General features: G+C 48.6%; 1 protein-coding gene across 1 annotated transcript in view; it reads left to right on the plus strand.

The window, feature by feature from the left end:
* Positions 1-9,939: 9,939 nt before the first annotated feature.
* Positions 9,940-22,213, plus strand: part of ZNF710 (zinc finger protein 710) — a 77,236-nt gene continuing 64,962 nt past the window's right edge. Inside the window, exon 1 of the mRNA XM_038767610.1 lies at positions 9,940-9,962. The gene's annotated coding sequence lies outside the window, so the exon portion shown is untranslated. The remainder of the gene's footprint in view (positions 9,963-22,213) is intronic.

The following is a 22,213-nucleotide window of genomic DNA, read 5'->3' on the forward strand; positions in this document are numbered from 1 at the left end:
ATAAATACTATACACTAATAAATAGTAAATTAAAAAAATGTAGGTGTAAGCTGCCTTGATGGATGAGAGGGGGATGTGCACGCGTGTGTGTGTGGGTGTGTTTGGCCAAAACAGTTTGCCCTTTGTCTAAGAAGAAGAGGAGGAGCCCAGCAACGCACGTTTCAGGAGGAACAGGGGAGTCAGCTGGAAACTGATGACTCAATAATCTTGGGAGGAGACTAGCAAAAGACTTGGAAACTGTGACCTGTAATGGTCTCTCCTAGATCCTAATCCTCCTTGATCTGTTAGCCTCCTTAGACCTCATGGACACTCCCTGCTGCTGGTCACCAAGTCAGTTCTCTCCAGGTTCTCCCCACCTCTGGCCGTTCTCTCTTTCCCAAGGCAAGAAGCCAGTTCCTCTTCCATCTCTTACTCCCTAACTGGGGGGGTGTCCCTCGAGGCTCTGTTGTGGTTCCCCTGACCATCTGACTTGACCCTCATTCTTTCAAAATGCTCCACTGTGACTTCAGCTACCTCCTCAGTGCAGATCAATCCATCCATCAATTGATCGATAAATGTCACATATTGAGCGCTTACTGTGTGTGGAGCGCTTGGGAAAGTACAATACCCCAGAGTTGGTAAACATGTTCTGTGCCCACATCGAACAGCATGGTCTAGTGGCTAGAGCACGGGCCTGGGAGTCAGAAGGACCTGGGTTCTAATCCTGGCTCTGCCACATAATAATAATAATAATAATAATAATAATAATAATAATAGCATTTATTAAGTTCTTATTATGTGCAAAGCACTGTTCTAAGTGCTGGGGAGGTTGCAAGGTGATCAAGTCATCCCACAGGAGGCTCACAATCTTAATCCCCCATTTTACAGATGAGGTAACTGAGGCACAGAGAAGTGAAGTGACTTGCCCAAAGTCACACAGCTGACAAATGGCAGAGCCAGGATTTGAACCCATGACCTCTGATTCCAAAGCCCGGGCTCTTTCCACTGAGCCTCGATGTCTGCTGTGTGACCTTGGACAAGTCACTTCACTTCTCCATGTCTCAGTTCCCTCATCTGCAAAATGTGGATTAAGACTTTGAGCCCCATGTGGAATATGGACTGTGTCCAACCTGATTAGCTTGTATCTAACCCATTGCTTAGCACAGTGCCTGGCACACAGTTAGCTCTTAACTGCCATTAAAAAAAAACTGGAAAACAAATGAGCTTATAGTCTAGAGGGGGAAACAGACATTAGTATAAATAAATAATTTAAAATTATGTGCATAGATTCGGTGGGCGGAGGGTGGAGTGAATACCAAATGCCCAAAGGGTGAAGATTGTACTTCCCAAGCACTTAGTAAAGTGCTTTGCACACAGTAAGCACTCAATAAATACGATTGAATGAATGAATCCAAATGTACAAATGATGCAGAAGGGAGAGGGAGTAGATGATTCAATCAATCAGTCGATCAGTAGTGCTGTGCAGATGACTCCCAGGTCTTTCGCATTTACCCTGACCTCTCTCACATTTCCTCTTTTCTAAAGGACATCTCCTTATGGATGCCCCTCTGGCACCTTATGGTCAACATGTATAAATTAAGCGCCTCATCTTCTCTCCCTGATCCTCTCCTCCACCTAACTTTCCCATCCTGGTTAACCATGCCACTATCCTCCTTGTCCCTGAAGTCCACAATCTTGGCATTAGCCTTGACTCCTGTATCTGTTTCATGTCTGACTTTTCATCAGTCACTAAATCATGATGGTATTTCTCCACCACATCACCCAGATCTGGCCCAAAGTCTTCATCAAAATGGCCATGATCCCAGTCCAGATAATAATTGTAATAATGGTATTTGTTAAGCACTTACCATGTGCAAAGCACTGTTCTAAGCACTTGGGGGATACAAGGTAATCAGATTGTCCCACGTGGGGCTCACAGTCTTAATCCCCATTTTACAGATGAGGGAACTGAGGCCCAGAGAAGTTAAGTGGCTTGCCCAAGGTCACACAACTGACAAGGGGCAGAGCCAGAATTCGAACCCATGACCTCTAACTTCCAAGCCTGTGCTGTTTCCACTGAGCCATGTTGCTTCTCCAATAATAATAACAATAATATTTATTAAATGCTTACTATATGTCATTTAACTTCTCTCGGCCTCAGTCCACTCATCTGCAAAACCTGTTCTCTCTCCTACTTGGACTGTGAGTCCCATGTGGGGCCTGATGATCTTGTATCTATCCCAGCACTTAGTACAGTGTTTGGCACATAGCAAGTGCTTAACAAATACCACAATTATTATTAATATTGCTATTATTATCTTTGTTATTATATAATTGATTAATCAGTGGTATTTATTGAGTACTTACTTTAAGCAGAGCACTGTATGTGAGCACCATGCTCTGCACACAGTAAGTGCTCAATAAATACAATCGAATGAATGAACGAATGAACAGGAACTGTGTCCAAAATTATTGTCTTGTATCTACCCCGTCACTTAATACAGTGCTTAACACAGAGTAAGCACTTAACACATACCACAATTATTATTATCATCATCATTATCATTCATTATCATTATCATTGTTATTATAATGGTTATGGTTATTGGGAAACTACAGTACAGTAGGGTTGGTAGACACAATTCCTGCCCACAAGGAGCTTACAGACTATAAAAGGAGTTTAAAGTCACTACTATTACTACCATAGAAACAGTGTACCTTTGAGAGAAGCAGCGTGGATTAGTGGAAAGAACCCGGGCTTGGGAGTCAGAGGACGTGGGTTCTAATCCTGACTCTGCCACTTGCCTGCTGTATGACCTTGGGCAAGTCACATAATAATAATAATGGCATTTATTAAGCACTTACTATGTGCAAAGCACTGTTCTATGCACTGGGGAGGATACAAGGTAATCAGGTTGTCCCACGGGGGGCTCACAGTCTTAACCCCCATTTTACAGATGAGGGAACTGAGGCACAGAGAAGTGAAGTGACTTGCCCAAAGTCACACAGCTGACAATTGGTGGAGCCGGGATTTGAACCTATGACGTCTGACTCCAAAGCCCGGGCTCTTTCCACTAAGCCAAGCTGCTTCTCACTTAAGCCACTTAACTTCTCTGTGCCTCAGTTCCCTCCTCTGTACAATGGGAATTAAGATTGTGAGCCCTAGTGTGCTTCTAGACTGTGAGCCCGTTGTTGGGTAGGGACCGTCTCTACATGTTGCAGATTTCTACTTCCCAAGTGCTTAGTACAGTGCTCTACACACAGTAAGCACACAATAAATACAATTGAATGAATGAATGTGGGACAACCTGATTACCTTGTATCTCACCCAGTGTTTAGAACAGTGACTGGCACATAGTAAGCGCTTACCAAATACCACCATTATTACTATTATTATTAATCCTGGCTCCTCCACTTGTCTGCTGAATGACCTTAGGCAAGTCACTTAACTTCTCTGTGCTTCAGTTCCCTCATCTGTAAAATGGGGAGTAAGACTGTGGGCCCCACGTGGGACAACCTGATTAACCTGTATCTACCCCAGCACTTAGAACAGTGCTTGGCACATAGTAAGTGCTTAACAAATACCATAATTATTATTATTATTACTACCACCAGAGGGGATGAGGGCAGATGAGGGAGGTTGGCCTAGAAGAAAAAAGCATGAGTGTGGGAATTGGGAAGCTTGGGTTCTAGTCCCTGCTCTGCTATCGGTCCTCTGAGTGACCATGAGGACCTCTGGGCCTCAAGTCCCTCATCTGTAAAATGGAAATATTATGAGTTAAAATGAAATCATTGATGTGAATACGCTTTGGGTAAATGACAGTGATACTGAGAATGGGTAAGTGAGAAGCAGTGTGCCCTGAGTGGATAGAGCATGGGCCTAGGAGTCAAAAGGCTTCCTGATCTCATCCCAGCTCCACCACTTGTCTGCTGTGTGACCTTGGGCAAGTCACTTCCCTTCTCTGGGTCTCAGTTAACTCATCTGTAAAATGGGGATGAAGACTGTGAGCCCCTTGTGGGACATGGACTGGATCAAACAAAAACTCCTCGCTATTGGCTTCAAAGCTCTCCATCACCTTGCTCCTTCTTACCTCTCTTCTCTCCTTCCACATTCCAGCCCGCGCTCTCCAGTCCTCTGGTGCTAACCTTCTCACTGTGCCTCAATCTCGCCCATCCCGCCGTCGACCCCTGGCCCACGTCCTACCTCTGGCCTGGAATGCCCTCCCTCCTCAAATCCACCAAACAATCACTTTTCCTCCCTTCAAAGCCCTACTGAAGGCTCACCTCCTCCCAAGAGGCTTTCCCAGACTAAGCCCCCCTTCTGCTCCCCCTCCCTTCTGCATCACCTTGACTGGCAGTTTATCAATTTATATTGATGCCTGTTTATTCGTTTTGGTGCGTATATACCTATAATTCTATTTATTTATACTGACGCCTGTTTACTTGTTTTGATGACTCTCCCCCCTTCTAGACTGTAAGCCCAGTGTGGGAAGGGATTGTCTCTCTTTTTTCCTGAACTGTACTTTCCAAGTGCTTAGTACAGTGCTCTGCACACAGTAAATGTTCAATAAATAAGATTGAATGAATGGGTCCAACTTGATTAGCTTGTATCTATCCCAGTGCCTTAGAACAGTGCCTGGCATATAGTCAACACTTAACAAATACCATTAAATATATAAATTCAAAGGGCTTTCCCAGCTATCCTAATAATAATAATAATAATAATGGTATTTTTCAAGTGTTGACTATGAGCCAGGCACTGTACCAAGCGATAGGGTAGATCTGAGCCAATGAGGGGCTTGCATGCCTGCTGGTTTCTAACTTTGGCCCTGCTGCTGCTTTCTGTCCCTCACCCCCTGTCCCCACTCTCCCGGCCCACAGGTGGCCACATCTGAGTGCCCACTTCTCTTCCCATCAGCAATAGAAAGGAGGAGAAACCAGGACTATAGTGCTCTGCACACAGTAAGCGCTCAATAAATACGATGCCTGATTGATTGATTAGGGTGTGTGGAGACAAGGAAGGGGGAGGAGAACTCTACTGATTCAGGATTGGTGGTCCCAGAAGGGTAAATGAAGAGATCAGGAAGCCATATGCCAGGCTAGCAGCTGCAGGGCCAGAACTTAAATAGCTAAAAATTGGATTTTCACTGTAAAAACATGAAGACAAGTATGGGAGAGAATGCTACGTTCCAGTCACCAACTGAATAGTTGGCAGTGACTTGCTGCTGGTTTGGGCATAGGAGCTGCCCTCTTCCCAATGCCGTTAGCTGACAGTTGCTTTAGAAGTGGTTTGGAATAATAATCAGTGAATCAATCAATGGGGTTTTTTGAGCACTGACTGTGTGCAGGCCACTGTACTGAGATCCATCACTTGCCCGCTTTGTGACCTCGGGAAAGTCACTTAACTTCTCTGTGCTTTAGTTACTTCATCTGTAAATTGGAGATTAAGACGATGGGACAGACTGGTGTCCAACCTGATTAGCCTGTACCTAACCCAGAGCTTAATACAGTGCCTGGCACATAGTAAGTACTTAACAAATTCCGCAATTGCTATTATTATTGTTATTGCAGTAGAGTTGGTAGATTTGATCCCTGCTCACGAGGAGGTTACAGTTTAATTGTGGTGTTAAAGCTCTTACTGTATGCTTGACACATAATTCAGGATCCAAGATAATCAGGTTAAGTGGCAGTTCCTGACCCACCTGTGGCTCACAGTCCAAGCAGGAGGGAGAATGAGTATTGAATCCCCATTTGGCAGATGAGGAAATTGAAGCACAGAGAAAGGAAGTGACTGCCCAAGGTCACACAGCAGGAAAGTGGCAGAGTTAGGATTAGACACAGGTCTTCTTACTCCCAAGCTTGGGCTCTTTCCACTAGACCAGACTTCTTGACAGCCTTATTAAAATCCCTTCTCCTCTAAGAGGCCTTCCCCAACTAAGCCCTCATTTCCCCTACTTCCTCTCCCTCTCCCTCTGCATTGCCCTTGTGCTTGGATCTGTGCCCTTCAATAATAATAATAATAATGATAATAATAATAATAATATTTGTTAAGCGCTTACTATGTGCAAAGCACTGTTCTAAGAGCTTGGGAGGTTACAAGGTAATCAGGTTGTTCCACAGGGGGCTCACAGTTTGAATCCCCATTTTACAGATGAGGTAACTGAGGCACAGAGAAGTGACTTGCCCAAAGTCATGCAGCTGGCAGTCGGAGGAGCAGGATTTGAACCCATGACCTCTGACTCCAAAGCCCGTGCTCTTTCCACTGAGCCACGCTGCTTCCTTTAATCACTTGATATTCACCCCACCCTCAGCCTCATGGAACTTATGTCCACATCCATAATTTATTTTAAATGTGTCTCCCCTTCCCCTCCCTTGTGGGCAGGGAATATGTCTATTCACTGTTGTGCTGAACTTTCCCAAGTGCTTGGCACAGTGGTTTGCACACAATAAGCTCTCAATAAATACTATTGATTGGTTGATTGATTATTGAGAGGACAGAGTACAGGGGCAAGAGCGTTGGGATATTTTGGAATTGACAAGCCACGTGACACTGTCCCGCCCTGCTCTCTCCCACAAACCCAGCAGCATGACTCTACCGGAAAGAGCCCGGGCCTGGGAGTCAGAGGACCTGGGTTGGAATCCCGGATCGGCCACTTGCTTGCTGTGTGACCTCAGGCAAGTCACTTCACTTGTCTGTGCGCCTCAGTTTCATCAACTGTAAAATGGGGATTCAATTCCTGTTCTCCCTCCCTCTTACACTGGGAGCCCCATGTGGGACAGGGCCTCTGTCTGACTGGATTATCACAGATCTACTCCAGCGCTTAACTTAGCACAGGGCTTGACATACAGTAAGCAATTAATAAATACTCTCAAACCCTTCCTGGCAAGAAAATTGTGGACTTGGGATGACCACTCCCCACAAGCCCTCTCTGCTCTCAGGGCAAGAGAACAAACCACTCATAGGGGTAGGCAAAAGTGGTGGTGGAACACCCCCAGAGGAGACTGTAGCTTACCCTGAAAGAGCAGAGACAATGCGTGAGAGGGAAGGGGAGTTGTTAAGTACTTACTATATTGCTGGCACTAGGGACTAGAGGAGATGCAAAATGATCAGGTTGGACTCAGTCCATTTCCCACATGGGGCTCACAGTCTTAATCCCTATTTTACAGATGAGATTAATGAGGCCTGAGGAAGTGAGGCAAATTGTCCAAGGTCACACGCCAGACAAGTGGCAAAACCAAGATCAGAGCCCGGGTCCTCTGACTCCCAGGCCAGTGGTCTTTCCACTAGGCCATGCTGCTTCTTGTTATGTATTTACTATGTGCCAATCAATCAATCAATCACATTTATTGAGCACTTACTGTGTGTGAAGCACTGTACTGAGTGTTTGGGAGAGGACACTGTAACAGAGCCGGTAGACGTGTGCCCTGTCCACAACAAGTTTACAGTCTAGAGGGGACCACCATACGAAGCGCTGGGGTAGATGCAAGATAATCAGGTTGGATACAGTCCCTGTCTCTCATGGGGCTCACAGTCTAAGTCTGACTTCTAAAAATAATAATTGTGCTCTTCGTTAAGGGCTTGCTATTCATTCATTCATTTATTCAATCATATTTATTGAGTGCTTACTGTGTGCAAAGCACTGTACCAAATGCTTGGAAAGTAGAATTCAGCAACAGATAGAGATAATCCTTACCCAATGGGCTCACAGTCTAGAAAGGGGAAACAGACCACAAAACAAGACAGGTAGACAGGTATCAATAGCATCAAAATAGAGAAAAAGAATTTTATATATATATATATATATAATCATAGACTGTGAGCCCACTGTTGGGTAGGGACTGTCTCTATACGTTGCCAACTTGTAATTCCCAAGTGCTTAGTACAGTGCTCTGCACACAGTAAGTGCTCAATAAATACAATTGATTGATTGATTGATCATTAATAAAATAAACAGAATAATAAATATGGACAAATAGACACAAGTGTTGTGGGGTGGGGAAGGGGGTAGGGGCAAGGGGGAGGGGAGGAAGAGCAGAGGAAAAGGGGGGCTCAGTCTGGGAAGACCTCCAATAGTATCTGTTAAGCGCTTACTTTGTGCCAAGCCCTGTTCTAAGCACTGGGGTAGATACAAAATAATCAGGTTGGTCCCATGTGGGGCTCACAGTCTTAATCCCTATTTTACAGATGAGGTAATGGAGGCCCAGAGAAGTGAAGTAACTTGCCCAAAGTCACACAGCTGGCAAGTGGCGGAGGTGGGATTAGAACCCACGATCTGACTCCCGAGCCTGTGCTCCTTCCATTAAGCCATGTTGCTTCCACAACGTGTTCTAAGCAAGTTAATCAGTTTAGATTCAGTGCCTGTCCCACATGGGGCTCACAGTCTGAGACGCCTGTTTGAAAGTTTAGGGTCTTCTCTCCCTCCCAGAGGTCTCTATGACCCAGGGGTAACCTCTCATCATCCACAGTCAAGGGGTTTTTGAAGAGCAGCCCAGACCCTTGGACTCTTGAGTCTTTTGGAGGCTGTGAGGTCGGAGGTGTCAGCCCCCACCTCCCCGCCAGCCAAGGCCCATCTCAGGGCCCTGAGCTTAAAGGATGGATCCATCTGCTGTCAGATGGGACAGTGGAGGAGGGCGAGTTGGGGAGCAGAGCCTGAGGGGAGCCAGGCCCCCTCCTCTGATGGGCATCCCGGCCCCACGTTCCTCCCGTCCCATGCCGGACGAACGAGACAGCAGCACACCCTGGACAGGCTGTTTCAGGGACTAATTAGGGCCTGCTCCACTCTCTCAAGTGTATTTTTAAAGCACCATGTGTTTTTTGCTGCTTGGTGTATTTTCACTCCAAGCCAAAACACCCTGCACAGTCTCCACTTCCCCGTCTGTGCCGGGCCTGAGGGTTCTTCATTTCCCCCTGAATCCCCTTTTCAGAAGGAGCACTGAATCACACACACCCCAGCCACACACACATACACAGACACACACACACTGCCACCAAAGTACAGATTCCCTTTGGAGAGGGACCTCTCATCTCCCTCCCTCCGAAGGACCCCAGAGACTCTGCTCCTCTCCTCTCCAGGCCACCTCTTCTGCTCCCCCTCAGTATGGACAGGGTGCAGGAGGCTGCTGCTCTTGGGTCCCCCTCCCCCCAACCCTTCTCCACTTCGGGCTCCTTCTAGAAAACCCTCCTCTCCCTCCCCCTGCTTTGTTCCCCTTTTCTGTTCTGATGTTTAAAAAAAAAAAAGAAGAAAAGAAAGAAGAAAAAAAGGCGTGACTTGATTTTCAAATGAAACTCCCACAGCAAACAAAACCCTTTTAAAGAAAAGGGGGAAGAGAAGGGAAAAAACAGAGGGGCAGAGGCAGAGAGAAAGAGGGAGAGAGAGAGACACAGAGAGAGAGAAAGAATAGTCCCTTCAGGCTTTCAATTAGAGTAGGAGAGTTGAACAGAGAGAAAGAAAGGAAAAATCCTGGGTGGGAGACGAAAGAAAACTTGGTCTGGCAGAGAAGGGGGGGGGGGTGCTGGGTAGAGGGGGGAAGGAAGTGAGAAAACAAAAGAGAGATAAAAAAAGGAGCTGCTTTTCTGTCTCTCTCTTCCTCTCTTTCTCTCCGGGTTAGGAGGAGCTGTTTTGCATCTCTTCACGTCAGCTCTGCCTCATTCCCTTCTTCCTTCCTGCTGTAGAGAGACAGACAGAGAGAGGGAAGGAGAGAGAGGGAGGGGGGGAAGTGGAAAGAGAGGGGGAGGAGGGAATCGGAGGAAAAAGAAAGGGAGAGACGGAGGGGGAAAGAGAAAGGGAGAGAGGGAGGGGGGGAAAGAAGGAGGGAGAGAGATAAAGGGAGAGAGGGAAGGGGCAGGCAGCTGGGAGATTGGAGCTGGTGGTGAGAGCAGCAGCAGCAGCAGCAGCAACAGAGGGGCGGGAGGGCATAACCGGGGGATCGGCCCCCTGCCACCCCCCAGCCCCTTCCTGAACGGCAGCTCCTGGATCCCTCGGGTGAGTTGTTCAACCTGGGGGCGGAGGAGGGAGATGGGGAGGAGAGGGGGGCTGCGGGGCTGGGGAGGGGGGCTGCGGGGGAGCGGAGGGAAAGCGGGCGGCTCGGCCCGCCCCCGGCTCGGGGAGCAGCACCGCGCCGGAGCCCGGATCCGGGGCTGCAAACATGTCGCCGAGACACAGACACAGACACACACACACACACACACACACACACAGAGAGAGAGAAAGAGAGAGGGAGAGAGGGAGAAGGAGAGATGGCGTCGGGAAGGGAGGAGAGAGGGAGGGAGAGGGGGAAGGGAAGGAGGAGGAGGAGGACGGAGAGAAGAGGCAGCCCCCCGCAGCCCCCCGCACGTGGGCGGCCCGCACACTTGGCTCCGGCTATCGATCCGGGGCTGGAAGTTTGTGTCCCTTCTCCCCCCGTTTCCCGTGCCTGGTCACAAACTTTATTCTCCGTGTGTGTGCGTGTTTGCGTGTCTTCTCCCTCTTCCTCCTCCTCCTCCTCAGCGCTGCCGCTGGCCGCGGTGAGAGTTGGCGCTGAGCCGGGGGAGGAGGGGCTGTCGCCGGGGGGCCGAGGGGAGGACCCGCCCCCCCCCCCAGCCTAGTGCCCGCCGGGAGATCGGGGGGCCCCGTCGCCCCCGTTTGCCCGGTTGGGTTCCGGGCAGAGGGCACTGACCTGTTGCAAAGGTCCCCCGGGCTCAGCAGGGCGGGGAGGGGGGATTTAGACCGGGCCAGGGGGGCTTCGACCCATCGGACAGGTAGGGCACAGGGGACAGTGTTTTAGGCCGAGACAGGGGGGCTTCAACAGTGCCCATCGGACAGGTAGGGCACAGGGGGCAGTGTATTAGACAGGGCCAGGCGGGCTCCACCTTGTCCATAGGGCAGGTGGGGAACAGGGGGCAGTGTTTTAGACCGGGCCAGGGGGGCTCCACGGTGCCCATCGGACAGGTGAGGCACGGTGCTTGGGGAGGTTTTAGACCAGATAGGCCCCGGGGGTGGGGGGCGATGGACTGTGGTCCTGGGGGGCTTGAGGGTGGACGGGGGGAGAAGCTCTGAAAGCCTGCACTTGCCTGTTGAAACTCCCGACTCGTTATCGAGTGTGTGTGTGTGTGTGTTTGTGTGTGTGTGTGTTTTTCAATTTGCCTTTTAAGATGACTTTTATGGTGGCTGGAAGAGTGCTTCCCCGTAGTCAGATGAGTAGTTTGGGAAGATTTAAGAGGCTTCGTTGGTTTTAACTAATGCAGCGGACCAGTAATTAATTTAAATACATCTGTAAAGTCCTGAAATGGCAAGGCTCGCCAAGGGGATGTGTGGGTGGGGGGTGGGCCGGACCGTGGAAAGAGATGGTGAGTCGGGGGTCCTGAGGGGCCGTTCTCGGGGCGCCGTGGGGCGGGGAGTACCCAGACGCGCCGTTATTTGCGTTTAAAATGAAAATTCCTCTCCGGAGGGGAATGAATGCCCTCCCAGGCCCCGGCCGGCTGGATTGATGAAATCGCAGCCTCCCCTGACCAGTGGCCGGGGAAAGGTTGCTCTCTGCTTTCGGAGACCTTCGCCCGGCCCCAGTCCCTGTGTGCTTTAAATAAATAAAAGTGAAGTTTATGATGTGGCCCACAGACACGTTTTCCGGAGCCATGGGGACTCCTTGCCATTAGAAACTTGAGGAAAGGTGGGGAAAGAGCCTTAGCCACAGGCCGGGGATAATATCCTGGTAATTATCCTCGTCAGAGCCCTTGGGCTCATTCAGTCTGGCTATCACCGACTTGACCTACTCTTTACTTTGCTCATTCCAAATAAATGTCCACTATTTCTGAGTGCCTCCTCTGTCTTCCACCTCCTCCTCCCACTTATACTTCTCCTCCTCTCCTCCTTTCCCCCTTCCTCCTCTTTCTCTTCCTCCTTTTCCTCCTCCCCCTCCTCCTTCTCTCTCCTCCTCTTCCTCCTCTTTCTCCACGCCTCTTCTTTTTCTTCCTCATTTTCCTCCCCCTTCCTCTTCTTCTTCCTCCTTTTTCTCCTCCACCTTCTCCCTCTGCTCTTCCTCCTCCTCTTATCCTCCTCCCCCTCTTCCTCCCTCTTCATTCTCTTCCTCCTTCCCTTCCTCCTCCTCTTGCTCCTCCTTCTCCCCTGCTTCCTTGTCTTCCTTCTCCTCCCCCACCCCTTCTCATCCTTCTCCCCTCTTCCTCCTTCTTCCTCCCCTCCATCCAACCCACTGCTTTTGATCCACCCTTGCCTTGGGAAGCCACTTACAAAATCTGTTCCAGGCTCCTATTTAGAAGAAGGTTAGTAACTGACTTTGGAGAGCGGGCTATTCTAAGACCGAGGGGCCGGAAGACATACTGTCATCTTTGGACGGTGCGGGGAGGGAACTAGGCTCTGGGAGTTGGGCTCTAGGTTGGCCGCCTCCTCCTCGACTCTGAGAGGAGGCCCGATTTTGCCTCTCCCTCCCACTTCAGGCACAGAGGAGGACTGCTGGAAAAGACCCCAGGGACCTCTAAGGAGAGTTTTGTACAATTTCATTTGGATTCTTTACACTTTTCTGATACTTTACACTGTTTCTGATATCGGTAATTTATTTTAATGTCGGCCTCCTCCATCGACTGGAAGCTCCTTCTGGGCAGGGATCGCCTCTACCAACTCTATTGTACTGTAATAATAATACTAATTATGATATTTGTTAAGCGCTTACTATTTGCCAAACACTGTTCTAAGCACTGGGGTGGATACAAGGTTATTGCTAAGGTTGTCCGACATGGGGCTCACAGTCTTAATCCCTGGTTTACAGATGAGGTAACTGAGGCACAGAGAAGTTAAGTAACTCGCCCAAAGTCACACAGCTGACAATTGGCAGAGCCGGGATCAGAACCCACGACCTCTGGCTCCCAGGCCCGTGCTCTTTCCAGTAGGCCACACTGCTTCTCTGTACTCTTCCCAAGCACTTGGTACAACACTGTGCACACAGTAAGCGCTCAATAAATACCTGATTGATCGATTGGAAATGGTACAGGGTGGGAGAGGGTACTGGGACTTGGGATCCCAGTTTGGGGGCCGGAAGTTGCCCTGGGGATGCTGGGATATTTGGGATATCTGGGAATCATACCCTCCCTCACTCTGGGCAAAGGCAATGTGGCATGTGGCCGCTTCACCGTCAACCCTTGCTCTTCTCTCTAAGAAGCCACGGGGAGTTTGTCCTGCCTAGGGATGGGCCAGCAGAAGAAGGGGAGCCCTAAGCAAAAGTGTCTCCACTGTCCCCCAGAAGGGTCCTTAGACAGGTGCTACTTCTACCCCTTAACTCACGGGGTGGCCATGGATACAAGGAGCAGATGATATTCTGTGAAGGAGGACAAAAAGGAAGTTTTATCAAGAGTCAAGGATCAGGAGCAATCAATCAATTAATGGTATTTGCGCATAGCACTATACTAAGCACTTGGGAGAGGTCAGTACAATAGAGTTGCTACACATGTTCCCAGGATCAGGATCAACAGGACTGAGTGTCTACTGTGTGCTAAGCACTGTCTTAAATGCCTGCTATGTGCAAAGCACTGAACTGAGCTCCTACTGTGTGTGGAGCACTGTACTGAGCCCCTACTCAGTGGCAAGCACTGTCATAAATGGCTCATGTGTGCAAGTACTGTACTGAGTGCCTACTATATGCAGAACACTGCACTTCCTAAACTCCTGTGTGCAGAGCATTCTACTACTACTACTGCTAATAATAATAATAAATATGGTATTTTTAACCACCCACTATGTGCCAAGCACTGTACAGAGAGCCCTTGGGAGAGTATAACGTCATCAGGTCCCACATGGGGCTCACAGTCTAAATAGGAGGGAGCACAAGATTTAATCCCCATTTTACAGATGAGGGAACTGAGGTGCGGAAAAGTGAAGTGACTTGTCCAAGTTCACACAGCAATGAAGTGTGACAGAGCCGGGATTTAGAACCCAGGTCCTTCTGACTCGGAGGCCCGTGTTCCCACTCAATGCCAGGCACTGTCCTAAATGGCTTGTATGTGCAAGAAGTGAACTGAGTGCCTGCTGTATGCAGAACAGTACACTTCCTAAACTCCTGTGTGCAGAGCAGTGTACTGAGCCCTTACTATCTAGCATAGCTAGGGGTGAAAGCACAGCACCAGGAGTACGGAAGACCCCGCTTCTTTCATTCATTCATTCATTCATTCATTCATTCATTCAATCAATCAATCGTATTTATTGAGTGCTTACTGTGTGCAGAGCACTGTACTAAGAGCTTGGGAAGTACAAGTCAGCAACATATAGAGACGGTCCCTACCCAGCAACGGGCTCACAGTCTAGAAGGGGGAGACAGACAAGGAAACAAAACAGGTGTCAAGTCGTCAGAACAGAGTTAAAGCTAAGTGCACATCATTAACAAAATAAATAGACTAGTAAATATGTACAAGTAAAATAAATAAAGTAATAAGTCTGTACAAACATATATACAGGTGTTGTGGGGAGGGGAAGGAGATAGGGTGGGGGGGGATGGGGAGGAGGAGAGGAAAAATGGGGCTCAGTCTGGGAAGGCCTCTTGGAGCAGGTGAGCTCTCAGTAGGGCTTTGAAGGGAGGAAGAGAGCTAGCTTGGTGGATGTGTGGAGGGAGGGCATTCCAGGCCAGAGGGAGGACGTGGGCTGGGGGTCGACGGTGGGACAGGGCTTCGGAGTGGTCTCTCTGGTAGAGCAGGAGCTAAAGAAGGTTTGGATTTGTAGTATGACAATTCTGTCCTGAAGTAGTGATCCCGTACCCCTCCCAAACACAACTGCTCCTCTGGAAGCTCCTCAAGGACAGGGATTGTGTCTCACCAACTCCATGGAATTGTACTCTCCCGAGGGCTCCCAGTACAGTGGCCTGCACGCAGTAAGTGATCAATAAATACCACTGATCGATTAACCACTCCTACTCTGCTGCCACTACTCTTTTCCTGTTGCCCCTCCTCTGGGGAGGGAAATGAGGTATTTTTTTGGTTCTTGGTTTTTGCTTTTCCCCCACTTCTCGCAAGAAAGTTGAAAAGGCTCCACCCCAGCCCTTATTAGTCTACTTTGAGTGTCCTACTCAGTGTTGATTTCTCAGTTGAGGGAGGGCACTGGTTGTTCTCTGCTATGGAGTAGGAATAGTAGGAAGAGAAGTTTATTTAGCTCCTCTTTTTTTAATGGTATTTGTTTAGTACTTACTATGTGCCAGGCATTGTAGGAAGCACTGGGGTAGATACAAGTTAAATAGTTTGGACACAGTCTCTGTCCCACATGGTGCTCACGGTCTTAATCCCCATTTTACAGATAAGGAAACTGAGGCACAGAGAAGTGAAGTGACTTGCCCAAGGTCACACAGCAAACAAGTGACAGAGCCAGGATTAGAACCCACATCCTTCTGACTCCCAGGCCTGTGCTGTATTCCACTAGGCCACATTCCGTCTCTTCTGGGCAAAACATTGGGAAAAAAATTTGCGGGTGAAATTTAACCATGGGTCTAGCAGCTATTCTGTTCGGCAGTCAATCAATCAGTGGTATTTATTGAGCACTTACTGTGCGCAGCACACTGTACTAAGCGTTTGAGAGAGTACAATAGAACAATATACCAGACACATTTCCTGCCCACAATGAGCTTATAGTCTAGAGGCTGTAGGAGTCTAGAGGCATATAGGCATAGACCGCACCTGTGCTCCTCATCAGCCATTTTGAAAAGCAGGACCCCCATTGTCTACTGGGGGTCCGGGAGTGAGTGGATGCCACCAAGATGGCGCAAGCCCTCTCCCCTACTGCAAAAGAAAAAAAAAAATCCAAGCCCCTGTCTGGACACTTCCTTTGGGCCAGACACCGAACTGTGCATGGGGGGAACATTCAGAAGAAGATGAGACTTTCCTTGAGGAACTGAGAACCTAAACGAGAAGCAGCCTGGCCTAGGGGGAAGAACATGGCCCTTGGGGTCAGAAGACCTGGGTTCTAGCCCCAGCTCTGCCTCTCGCCCGCTGTGTGGCCTTGGGCGAATCTCTCTATTTCAATCAGTTGCATTTATTGAGTGCTTACTGGATGCCGAGCTCTTTCCTAAGTGCCTGGGAGAGTGCAGTATGACTGAGTCGGAAAACACATTCCCTACCCACAAGGAGCTTAACTTCTCTTTGACCTCAGTTTCCTCATCCTTAAAATTGGGATTAAAAATCTTTTCACCCTCCCTCTTAGACTGAACTTCAAGTAGGACAGGAACTAACCCAGTGTTCTGCATATAATAAGCACTTAATGGATCAATCAGTTGTATTTATTGAACGTTTACTCTGTGCAGAGCATTGTACTAAGCATTTGGGAGCGTACAATATGACAGAATTATGGTATCTAGATCCTTGGGCCCATGAATTGAACCAAATAAAGCAATTACAAATAAACAAGCAGGTAAAGGTGGGAGGACTGAAGTGGCTGATGGGATAGCAGGACACCGAGGAAGGGAGATTGGGTAGTGACTCAATTTTAAGCAAGGTTCCAGATGGACAAGAATATCCAACTCTATGTGAGGGACTACTGTCGGCCCATCTCCAAAGGAGTCTTTTATACTTGATCCCTGCCTTGAGCCCCCAAAAAGACTGTGACTTGGCAATTGGGGGGGGGTCAGTCAGTCAATCAATCATATTTATCGAGCGCTTACTGTGTACAGAGCACCGTATAAGCGCTTGGGAGAGTACAAAAGAACAGAGTTGGTGGACAAGTTCCCTGCCCATAAGGAACTTACATTAATTTAAGGGAAACGTTTTGGGAAGCAGGAGGGAGATTTCATGTAATACCTTTTCAGCAGAGAAAACAGGGATGTGGTTGGGAGTTTTACCTTCTTGAAGCAGGAGAAAATCAGCTGGGTCATAGTGTCCTGATGATGATGATGATGGTATTTGTTAAGTGCTTACTATGTGCAGAGCACTGTTCTAAGCACTGGGGAAGTTACAAGGTGATCAGGTTGTTCCATGTGGGGCTCACAGTCTTAATCCCCATTTTGCAGATGAGGTAACTGAGGCACAGAGAAGTTAAGTGACTTGCCCAAAGTCACAAAACTGACAGTTGGCGGAGCCGGGATTTGAACCCATGACCTCTGACTCCAAAGCCCGGGCTCTTTCCACTGAGCCACGCTGCTTCATGAATCCTAGAATGCCGGAAGAGGTAAGAGGCAGCGTGCTCTAGCAGAAAGGACTTAGGGAACAGTGTGGCCTAACGGATAGAGCACAGGCTTGTGAGTTGGGAGACCTGGGTTCTAATTCTGACTCTGGTTCTTGTCTGCTTTGTGTGACCTCGGGCAAATACCAAATCTCCCCATCCCATCCCCAACCCCATCCCTTCTCCCTGCCTCCCCAGCCTCCCCCTTCCCATCCCCACTCCATCCCCCCCCTTCCCCCGAGGCCTGCCCCACTCTCATCTCCATCCATTGCCCCCCACCCTCCCGCAATCTCCAGACACTCCTCTCCTGTCTCCCCGCTCCCCACACCCTTCTTCTCCCCCCCACCCCACCGTCTCCTAATCCCCCATCAGTTTCCTCCTGCCTCTCCCCCACACCCGCCACGAGTCCCAATGTGAGTCCCTGTGTGGAAACACATGCGGTAGGTAAGGACAGACACAGGCTTCCAGACCCCCTGCTGTCCCCAGACACAATGAGGAGGATTAAGGATGGAGTTTCAGTCTTACCTTTGAAGTGCCCCTGCTTTTATCAGTCTGTGTCTGAACCTGAACATTATTTATCCGGAGCTTTCATTATTGCCGCTGCTGGCCTCGTACAGAGCATGAGAAGGCGAGAGCAGGCCGGTGCCTGGGACCCAGGCCGGATTCTCTTTTAGAGGGGAGAGAACTTTCGTTGGTCGGTGGTCCTTTGTACTTTGGTTGGCAGACCTACCATTTTTCCCCGAATGGGGAGGGGAGAACTTTTCTCATCTTCCCGGCCTGAATCTGAATCTTGGAGAGGAGGGGGTTCATGGGTGGAAATCTCCCTATAATTAAACTGGGAGGTGCCATTATGGAATTGTCTTCTTTTTTTAAGACACTGAAATTTGCCCCAGTGAAACCAGCTGCGTTTTATCCTGTACAGTGTTGAATTCTCCCTCCTACAGAAAAGCTTGAACCAAGGAAGAGGAACCCCCTGAATGTGCATAATACATACGTGGCTCTAATTTATGGGGTCTGGCTTTAGCCTGGGGAGGAATCTGGTATCTTTAAGAGACGGAGTCTCCATGAATCACCCGCTCTCTAAAAGTGCCATATTTATTTTCTAGTCAGCAGCGTCATTTCTGAAGACAGCGGGAGGCCTTTGGTGATCCAAAGCTGTCCCTACAGGCAGAGCCTCAGAATTAAGGCACAGCTGATGCCCTAAGAACTGGTCCTGAGAGTCAGAGGGCCTGGGTTCTGAGCCCACTCAGTGACTTGCCTGCTGTGTGACCCTGGGTAAGTCAATTCTCTGCTCTGGGTCTCAGTTACCTCATCTGTAAAATGAGGATTAAGGCTGTGAGCCCAATGTGGGAAAGGGACTGTCTCCAACCCAATTATCTTGTATCTATCCCACTGCTTAGTACAGTGCCTGACACATAGTAAGCAGGAAACAAATACCATTGGAAAAAAGTTAGAGCCAATTTTCTCAGAGGAACACTGATGTCTATGTCAGAGTGGTTTCTGAGCCAAGTTTGGATATCCTGTTTCTTATCAAAATTACCCAGAATTGGGTACTCCATCAATTATAAGTGAGCAATATAGGTTTATTAATGTATTGGAGAAGCAGCGTGGCTCAGTGGAAAGAGCCCGGGCTTTGGAGTCAGAGGTCATGGGTTCAAATCCTGGCTCTGCCAATTGTCAGCTGTGTGACTTTGGGCAGGTCACTTCACTTCTCTGTGCCTCAGTTACCTCATCTGTAAAATGGGGATTAAGACTGTTGTCTCCCACGTGGGACAACTTGATCACCTTGTAACCTCTCCAGCACTTAGAACAGTGCTTTGCACATAGTAAGCGCTTAATAAATGCTATCATTATTATTATTATTATTATTATTTAAGAAGCAGTGTGGCCTAAAGGACAGAGCAGAGGATTGGAAGTCAGGATAACTGGATTCTAATCCCGGCCCTACCACTTACCTGCTGCTTGACCATGAGCAATCACTTAACTTCGCTGTACCTCAGTTTCTTCATCTGAGAAAGGAGGATTAAATGCCCATCTTCCCTCTCCGTTAGACTGGGAACCCCACATGGGGCAGGGACTCTAACCCATCAATCAATCTATCATTCAGTGGTATTTATTGAGCATTTCCTTTGAGCTGAGTACTAGGTATTTGAGAGGGAACAATACAGTAGAGTTGGCAGTCACATTTCCTGCCTGTATTTCCCCCAGCGCTTGGGACATAGTAAGTGAATAATAATAAATAATAATTGTGGTATTTGTTAAGCACTTTGTGCCAGGCACTGTACTAAGTGCTGGTCAGGGGAATACAAGCAAATGGGGTTGGACACAGTCCTTGTCCCACACTTGGCTCAAAGTCTTAACCCCCATTTTACAGATGAGGTAACTGAGGCACAGAGAAGTGAAATCACTTGCCCAAGGTCCCACAGCTGACAAGTGGCAGAGCCGGGATTGGAACCCATGCTTAACAAATAGCTTTATTATTCTTATTTAAATTGCGTCAGAGAGGATCCACAGCAAGACTAACTGACTTTTACTTCCATCAGAAATGAAGTGGTCAAGTCAAAGATTCCCTGGGAACCTGCCTCTCAGTCAAGTAACCTGTTCTCGCCTGCCCCCTCCCCCATCACCCCCACCCCCTTCCTTTCAGTCACTCATTCATTCATTCAATCGTATTTATTGAGCGCCTACTACGTGCAGAGCACTGTACTAAGCGTTTAGAAAGAACAATTCCGCAACAGAGACAATCCCTGCCCACAGCGGGCAGTTTCCTCCCCTTTTGGCCTCCATCTCAACTTTTTAAATTCCTTCCCTATTTGCCCAGCTTCCACGCACTGCCTTTCCGATCCCCCTCTCCCCCACGCCGACCCCCACAATTCCCAAGCCCCAGAGCTAGTGCCACAGAGGAGGCCAGTGCTCTGAAATTGAAACCGACCTGTTGTGAAACTGAAACAGGGATGACGATTAGGAAACATTCGCCCTGGCCCATCGTCTTCACCTGGAGACGTCTCAGGGCGGGAACTGTTGGAATTAGGACTCGGATTGCCGGAGGGTGCCAGGAGGGGCTGTTCCATTCCTCTGGCAGCCTCAGCCCTGCATAGAGCTATCACTGTCAATCCACCGGACTGGCAGCTCCTCAAGGGCAAGGTTAGCATCTGCCAATAATAATAATAATAATGGCATTTATTAAGCGCTTACTATGTGCAAAGCACTGTTCTAAGCGCTGGGGAGGTTACAAGGTGATCAGGTTGTCCCACGTGGGGCTCACAGTCTTAATCCCCATTTTACAGATGAGGGAAATGCCAACTCCACTGTCCTCTCGGAAAGACTCTCTGCTTTGCACACAGTAGGCTGTCAATATATAATGATAATAATTATGGTACTTGTTAAGCACTTACTATATGCTAGGCACTATCCTAAGTGCTGAGGTGGATACAAGCAAATCGGGTTAGACACAGTCCCTGTCCCATGTGGAGCTCACAGTCTCAATCCTCATTTTACAGATGAGGGAACTGAGGCACAGAGAAGTGACGTGACTTCCCCAAGGTCACACAGCAGACAAGTGGTGGAGCCGGGATTAGGACCCACGATCTTTTGATTCCACTACACCACTTCTTCTCTAACCACTGAGCATCGACTGGTGGCTTCTCAGAGATGCGTAGCACAGACGCCCTCCTCTTGCCCCCAACTTTCCATCAGACATTTGGTCATCTTTGGCCTGAGATTTTCCAATATGAGGGAGAGCCCTGCTGCTCACGTAGTTGTTAAGGAGATTGAGGAAACTTTGGCCTCTTTAACTTCTTCCTCCTCCCCTTTTCTTGGGGCCTGTGATTGACAAGGGGCAGACAAGGCCTCTGGAGGTTTTCCACCATGGGACCCCAGCATGGCTCAGGTGCTAACCTTCTCCTTTGCCTCTGTTATCCCCCATTGTAGCCCCCACTAAACCGTGAGTTCCTTGAGGTCAGGGACTGTGCCTACCAACTCTATTGTGTTGTCATTCATTCATTCAGTCATATTTATTGAGTGCTTACTATGTGCAAAGCACTGTGCTAAGCACTTGGGAGAGTACAGTACAAGAGTAAACAGACACACTGTCCTCTCCCAAGCTCTTAGTACCGTGCTTTGCACACAGCTAGCGCTCACTAAATACTTATACCTTGGGCAAGCTACTTAACTTCTCTGTGCCTCAGTTACCTCATCTGTAAAATGGGAATTACAACTGTGAGCCTGATTACCTTGTAACCGATCTGATTATTTTGTATCTACCCCTGTACTTAACAGAGTGCTTGAGACAGGATAAGGGCTTAAAAATGCCTTTGTTATTATTATCATTATTATTATTATTCCATGATTTTCACCTCTGTATAGCTTGGGTGTAAGAGTTCATTCTAGACTGTCACCTTAGTGCTCCAATTCCATCCTGGGGTTCAACTTCCTTTTTTTGTTTGCTTCTTATTTCATAACATATTTTTAAGAATGGAAAGAAAAGGAGAGAGCTGAACAGAGAGAGGTGGAGAGAAAGGTGGAAGGTATAAATGGCATTTTGTCCCATGTTCAAGCCCACCTACCTCTCCTCTGCTCCCCTACCCCTGATTAGAGGGATGGGACAAGATGCCTGAACCCACCAGGCAGTGGGCAGTGCATGGATTGCTTTTTTGTTTTGTTTTTTTTATGACAATTGTTAAGCGCTCAGTATGCGCCGGGCACTGTACTAAGCACTGGGGTAGACACAAGTTTATCAGGTTGGACCCGGTCCACGTCCCACATGGGGCTCATGGTCTCAATCCCCATTTTACAGATGAGGTAACTGAGGCCCAGAGAAGTCGAGTGACTTGCCCAAGGTCACACAGCAGACAAGTGGTGGAGCCAGGATTAGAATCCAGGTTGCTTGGGTTGGCTCTTCCCAGTGGTCAGCCCCCAGGACTCCCAGCCAGAAGGACCAGCCCAGGGGCCCTGGGCTCTTCTGGAGGAGGAGGTTGAGAGGCCTCTGGGTTTGGTGGCTAACACCCAGCTTCTCCCCATTTCTGCGTTGACTTGACAGGGTGCGGGAGATGTAAAAGTGGCCACAGGCCGGCATGTTCCCAGAATCCTCTGGGGTGCCCATGGCCCTCAGCATG

Source organism: Tachyglossus aculeatus, chromosome 26 (assembly GCF_015852505.1).
Source record: "Tachyglossus aculeatus isolate mTacAcu1 chromosome 26, mTacAcu1.pri, whole genome shotgun sequence".
Classification (NCBI taxonomy): domain Eukaryota; kingdom Metazoa; phylum Chordata; class Mammalia; order Monotremata; family Tachyglossidae; genus Tachyglossus; species Tachyglossus aculeatus.